The sequence below is a fragment of the Serinus canaria genome, chromosome 3 (assembly GCF_022539315.1).
Source record: "Serinus canaria isolate serCan28SL12 chromosome 3, serCan2020, whole genome shotgun sequence".
NCBI classification, from domain to species: Eukaryota; Metazoa; Chordata; class Aves; order Passeriformes; family Fringillidae; genus Serinus; species Serinus canaria.
In genome coordinates, this window is record NC_066316.1 from 37,947,832 (window position 1) to 37,955,028 (window position 7,197).

Below are 7,197 nucleotides of genomic sequence, written 5' to 3' on the forward strand. Positions count from 1 at the left end.
TCGGGGAGGGGGTTTGTTTCAAATCACCATTATCACATCTGCATGTTCCAGGGATCCTGAGGTTCCTGCCTGTTCCTGCAGTGTTTAGTGTGTTTCAACAGGTGACAATTTGAAGCAGTGTGTTGCCCAGTTGTAAACAGTCAGTCTAGTTTAAACACTTGCCATTTTTGTTTGAATATTACTTTTCTTTGACAGTTTGAAGGCTGCTGAGAGATCATTTTTCCCATCGTCTTTCTTAGCATACCTCACCTCTTGACTTCTCACACCTGCCTTTGGTGCAAGGTAGCCTGGAGGTGCTTGCTCAGACCCACATAGTCCACTGGGATTTCAGATACCAACAGACAATTTGTCTTAGATGGTAATGCTGCGTCTTCGTGAAGAGCGTACTTGAGTTGAACTGTACTTTAGAGCAAAGGTCATTCATGGATTTTCTCCAAGTGCTTGTTTGTTTTCTGTCATTTCAACTCTTAAAAAAATCCAGAAAGTGAAAACTAACAGAGTAAATTAAAATCACTTGTGACTCATGCATGCTGATGGACATTCATGCCATTCTGTTTCATAAGTGGTCAACAGTCCTCATCCAAGATGTTCTGTATGTTTTTCTGAGTTTGTATCTAAAATGTGGTGCAAAATGTAAACTGCAACATAAATGTAAAATTTATTGTAAAATATAATTTGATCTTCCTGTCACAGGAGGTCCTTCCATCTCCTTCCTATTGTGTGTTGCACTTGCTTCTTGTTACAGTCTACTTTGCCAATCTCTTTCAGTTGCAGGTTTAAGCTCTCAACTCTGGGACTTTCCAAAGAAGCGGGAATTAAGGCAGGGCTTCTGTCCAGACTCTTGTGCTTTATGCCAAGCAGTGAAAGCAGGGCCATCCCATTTATTCAGAAAACAAATTGAGTAAGAACGCTTGCTGGAAGAGAGCTCTTCCTCTCTCACTGTTTTATGGTATATAATGATTTCTAGAATCAGGGTGATTTTCAACTTGTCCAAAAGCTTAAACATAAGAGCCAAACAAAATACTTACTGCCATCCTGTCTGGGAATTATTTCCTTATGAGGAGAAGGAACATCGCTGGGCACAGTGGTATAGTGAAGTCACAATTTTATGGGTTGGTTGTTGTTTTTTTTTCTTTATAGAGTGAGTTTTATCCTAGGGGAAGAAACAACCTAACAGAAGAGTTTATTCAATGGCTTAAAATAAACTCAGTTTCTTCTGCCGGCTTTGTTGCCTCTTGTGAGTGGGAAAACTTAATTTATGGGATGGAAATCAACAGTTGATAAGCGCGGTGCTGGCTCACCATGGTAAAGTTATGTAGACAGAGGATTAATGGCTGTTCAAAAATTTCTCCATGTCATGGGACTTTTGAAGCAGATACTTAAGCAGTAGTGTGGCTTTTGGTCAGACAGAAGAAGACCAGCGACATGGTGGTAGTTCAAATGCAGTAAGTACTCCACTTTCTTGTCTCACCTTCAAACAAATGCTGCTTCTAAAGGAGTTTAAGTGACAAATAATTTAATGCAAAGAAGGAAGATCGTTGCATTCTTAAAAACCTGCATGCTTGGGTTGAGCGATTTGTCTCTTCTCCTGAGAATTTTTTTTTTTTTTTGTCTTGTGCATATTTCTACAACTATTAGCAGTGCAGACCATCGAGTCCCAAGGAGAAAAACAAAGCATGTGCCAATTTGAGTTGAAGCCCATAATCTATTTCCAAATTTGGAAATTTGACATATTTCTGATTTCTTGCAGATAATTGTTGAATGTGTTTATTTCATCAAGCCCTTGTTTAGGGAAGAAGAAATATAGCCCTGAATAGGATGTCCCTGTACATGAGAGAAAATAAAGTGATTTTCTTTCTGTAAGCTGGTTCAGCCGTAGTCTGTGATTTGTCAGCACTGTGGTGGGTCATCCAGTTTAGACAGAACTGGACGTTTCCAAGGAGCAGAATGCTATGTCACTGGCAGTTGAAGAATTAGTCATTTTCCTTTTAAATAAAAATTAAACCTGTGCTCCCAAATGTGGATCTAGTCAGGAGCAAGGCAGTACCGTGTTTTAGTTGAGAAACTTATGCCCAAACTGCTCATAGCCTCCAGAAATTTTTATGGGACTTTTCTCAAAGAAATTGTATTCTCCTGTTTGAACTGTTTTGGGATTACACATTGTCAATGTTCTGAAAGGCTCCATTTTGCTTTTCATACTATTCTGTGTTATGTTCTTGTCTGAAAATGGACTATGTTTTGTTATTTTTCTTGTTTCTTGTAATGAATTAGTGTATCTGCTTCCATCTACAAAGAAACATTTCTGGTCCTGTGAGCCTTTTCTGGTCCGCTGGATGTTAATGGATGACATGTATATTTGCTCCAGAGCCTTACCCGTGCAAATAGCTTCTGAAGGCTGAGGCTGTTCCAACCAAACATGATTAAAAGTCATAGGAATCAAGATGGAAAAAAGCTATGAGGTCAAGTAGTTCCCACACGCACCCCCAGGACCAGTGCAGGTTTGTTTCCAATGGTACATTCTTGGTGCTTTCCAGAAGGGGTCAGTGCAGGTCAGCGCTCACTTTGCATCCAACAGCCCTTCCCCCTTCTTGAAAAATTAGGAAACCTGAATCTGGTTACAAGTTGGTTGCAAAACATCTAGAATTTATGTTAAAGTCTGTAGTTTGATGTTGGGTGATCAAAAGCTGAAGAAATGTGCTCAAATCCAACAACTGATCATCCAAGATTTTAAATGAGGAAAATTAGTAAACTCTTGAAAATTACTTGTTAGATATGTACATACATTAGAGTTACAGATCCTAAGAACTCTTCTGGGGATGCTCAGATGTAATGAGAGGGACACAGATTCACAGGTTTATCCTGGTGAGTTGTCCATACTTAGAAAATGCATATTACTGTAATATTTTATAGTTACACAAACAAAAGCCTGGATAATTCAAAATTCTGATCATAAAAGACAAATGTGACAAAACCTCTCATGAGTCTAAATAAGGGAAGAGAGTAACAATCATCCGGCACCACAATACGGTTCGTCCTACTCAACCACTGAGATACAGTAATGTCCTTGAAGATTGTCCAATGCCCTTTAGGGCATGGAGGCTCCTGCAGGGAATTCACATGTGAATCGGTTGTCTGGTCAAGAGTGGCCAGATCTCATCAGCAGAAAAGGCTGGCCCATTCCACACCACCATAGTGTACCCCAAATACCTGTGTCCCTGAAGAAGTGACAGCTAGCTTCTCAAACTGACTTTAGAGGGGGGAGAAGAATGACATTGGGAGAAAAATTAATAGTTGGAAGCATGAAGGGCAATGAAAAGGTGGCTGGAGATGGTAAGAAGAAAATGCTGCAAAGAGAGCAGAGAGAGATGGCACTGGGATAGAAGAATGAGTGACTCACTTGAATATAACTTGTTTATATTTTTAAGGTTTTCTTGTTTTCCCAGTGGATATGGCTATTTTTCAAAGTAAAATAACCAAGGAATAATTTCATTACGTTTCCTTCCAAGATTTCAAGCTAAGTGTAAACAAGAAAAATCCAGTGGGAAAATTAATCCAACTTCCTTTTGCAAGAGCATTTCAGTTCTGTTTCTCCCCCCACCACACTCCTTATACATTTTCGCTGCTACTGTTATACCCAGTATCTGGGGCATTGCTGGCACCAACTAAAATACCTCAATGATGGCATTTATTAGAGGGAGAAGACTTAAGAATTACTCAAAATTACTTCTGATATAGAAATCATAAGTTCTAAGCTTCTCAGTGCTTAAAAAATACTGATGACTTTTGATGCTTTGGGAATGTTCCATATGGGCAAGTTAAAATGATAGAAAACAACTGAACCACTTGCACTGGATTTGATCTCTGGCAATTAATATTTGAGCTGAATGGAAGAATCATAAGGAACAAAAACTCTGTAACAACACCATGGCAATCAGACCGGCAAAGTTCCAGAAGATTTAATTTTTCCAGATGTTAAGTGCCTTGATTTTCCAACCCAGGTAAAGGAGGGACTTCAGAAAAACAGGCAATAAAAAACCATTAAATTTGTAATGGTTGGCTGGCAAAAAGACCACTTCATTGCTGAGTGTTCAGATACCAATGTTCTGAAACACAAGCAGTCTTAATTTGCATTAAATGAAATCAGAGGCTTTATCTGAGATATAAATTGAGATATGTTTTATAAGTTTTAAAATATATTTCTATGTTTTTCTAATAAAAATATTGCTTCTTCAGATGTTTCCAGGCAGCACTGTAACAAATGCTGCATCTGCCTTCTACAACAAACATGCTTGTAAATGGCCAGGGTGAACAGGAGGAGACCAGAATCCTCTGGTTCATTCACATTAGGAGAGCCCTGGGGTGGTCTTTCACTGGGGAGTCATGGAAGCCTGAAGACAGCTGTTGGTGTCAGTGTTCTGTGCTGTTGGCTGCAGCACGTAGAGCCTTGACTCAGTTTCTCTCTTGTTGCCACCAAAGCTTGAGATTTATTGAAGAGGCCTTGGGACAACATGTTTTGTGAAAAGAGTAGGGGCTGTGTCATAGGGATGAACTTTTCAATCCTCTTCTTGCTCATCTTCCCATATTTCACTCCATGAGATTGGAGTGGGGGAAGCCTGTGCTGTGCTCTGATGTTGGACCATGATGGGATGTGATGGGGAGATCTCCAGCAGGGTTTTACTCTTATGGCTCCTCCAGCCAGATGGCTTCAATCTACTGACCAATTCTCTGTGCTTTGTGTGAGGTCTGTATGCAATTTAAATGGAGCCTGTTCTCAGCTAGTTTTGCCTTTTCCTTGTCCCCCTCCCCCACATGCACATATATTCCCAACTGACCCCTTTCATGCTTCCCTTTTTCTTTAGCCATTCGGGGAAATTATGCTGGCACCATATTACAAATATATCGGCTGGATTCGCCTCAAAGTCCTTTACTTTTGGAGATTTCAGTCATCTAACTCCTCCAACTATTTCTGAGAAGAGTGCTCACTTAGCCAACTGTGCTGTTGATGTAGTTCTCAGAGTGGTATTTCTTTGTGATGCTGCTGTTTTCCAGCTGGATAGAAATTTTAAAACATGGCAGTTCTTGTACACACCTATACGTGCTACCACTCTGAATCTCAGCAGATTTGTCTAATCCACAGAGAACTATTATCTGAATCTTGATTTATCTTTGCATTTTGTAAACCTGGAAAGAATGCATTTGCTTTCTAGGTTTTTGGGTTTGGTGGTTTTTTTGTTTGTTTGTTTTTGTGGGTTTTTTTTTATTTTTTTTTATTTTTAAACAAATTTCCGGTATTGTTCAGCATGAAAAGCCTCAAATATCACAACAAATAAAAGCAGGGAATGCTCTTTTCAATGCATTTTTATCACTAAGCATCAGAGTTGCACTGAGTAGTAAACAATAGGGGACAGTCTTATTAGACAGTTGTCTAAAGAGAAGACAATAGTAGACTGATAAAACTGCAAGACAGTAGGACATCTCTGTTTTGTTTTGTTTCAGTCATCATCAAGCTTGCTTACTGGAGTGGCATGTTGGAAAAAAGGTTATATGAGCTGAAGTGATTATTAATGGTCCATTAAAATCAGTTTTACTTCATCCCTAACTGTATGTACTTTCTGCTTTGCAATCTGGTGCATTGCATTTTTAGTGAATTCTGTACTTTTATTAATCATCTACTTGGAAGAGACATGGTGGCTGCTGCAAAACTGTAGTGTTGTCCTCCTTGCCATCAGGTGAAAACACAATATGATCTTGCATTTCCCTTTGTCTTCTAGGGTGGATGGCTGGATGCCTGACCTGTTTAGAGACAGATAAGGGAAAAGAGAATTTCCAAAAGAGTACTTTAATGACACTTTCCAAATCTCCTGGTACATTGGACTGTAGGATCTACATGGGTCATGTTGTGCAGGTCAAAAAGCTATTCCACTGCTGAGGACTACCAAAGTGTATTGCAGTGTGGTGCTTTTCATTTAATGTCTGTCAGTTTGTTTTTGGGAAAGACATTCTGTGCCTGTTTGTGTGAGTGATAATGACAAACAATTCCCATTTAGACATCCAATACATGGAAATAAAATCCCCTCCTGGCCCCAAAGATACTTGTTTTTGGTACCCTGCAGATCTAGTATATAAACTCAGAATTTTGGGGTGGTTTTTGTGTGTGTGTTTTTTCCCAAACAACAAAACAAAACTACTAACTGTAATCTCACTGAGTGCATCAGAGAGGAATACGAGTTTGGCGTGCAGCAAGAAAGCTGAGGCAGTGCTCGGCAAAGATGAAAGTGAGACACTGATGGCCAGAGTTTAATTGGGTTTTCATGAAACATGCTGTTCTTCACAATTTGGCTAGCACTTGATAGTTTATTTTTATGAGTCTGGCAAGACAATGAAACTTCAAACTATTTGCTTTGCAACTGAAAAAATTAACCAGAGAGATATTCAAAAGAGCACTAGGACTCTTTGTCTCGTATTAAGAAGAAGCAATTCAGCAGCAATGGAATGAGAACCTCCTGCAAACATACAAGCACAGTTTAGCAGTAAATCAGCTCAGCTGCAGTCCTTACCACGTGGTATTCTGTAGTTGCCACCGGGGGGAATTCTGCTCATCTCCAGACAAGATGGTGACTTGAGTTTAATATTTATTTCCGTTTTTACAGATGTGCTGTCCAGTGATGGATGGGGTGTGTTAACCTTCTACTTTTTCACACCTGGTCCACACCTGTTTGGGATCTCATTCTCTGTCCTACTGGGCAGCAGCTCTTGAACTTTGTTGGATGCTGGATCTCAGGCCAGTGGAGGGTGATGAACAGCTTTGAAAATCTTGGCCAGAGGGCTTTTTGTTTTTAAAGTCGAAGAGGTTGGTAGGTTTTGTTTTGTTCTTGACTGAATATTCATTCTCATGACAAAAACATTTCACAATAAGCTGTTTCCATTTGACAGCTCTTTGGCAGTACATGTGTGAAATAAGTTGTGTTTTTTGTATTGAGTTCCTATTGAGCGAGAATATCCCTTTCTCTAAAAGGCCTTGTCATTGACTGTTTAATCAAAAAAGTTGTGGACTAAATGTTACTCGGAGTCTAAACTCACTAGGGAGCATAGAAGTCAATTCTCCAACACACTGTGAAGAATCTGTGCAGCTCCTTTTGAGTTAAGAAGGGGACTTTGGTCTCCAGGGCTGTGGATTCAATAGCATGAAATTCAATA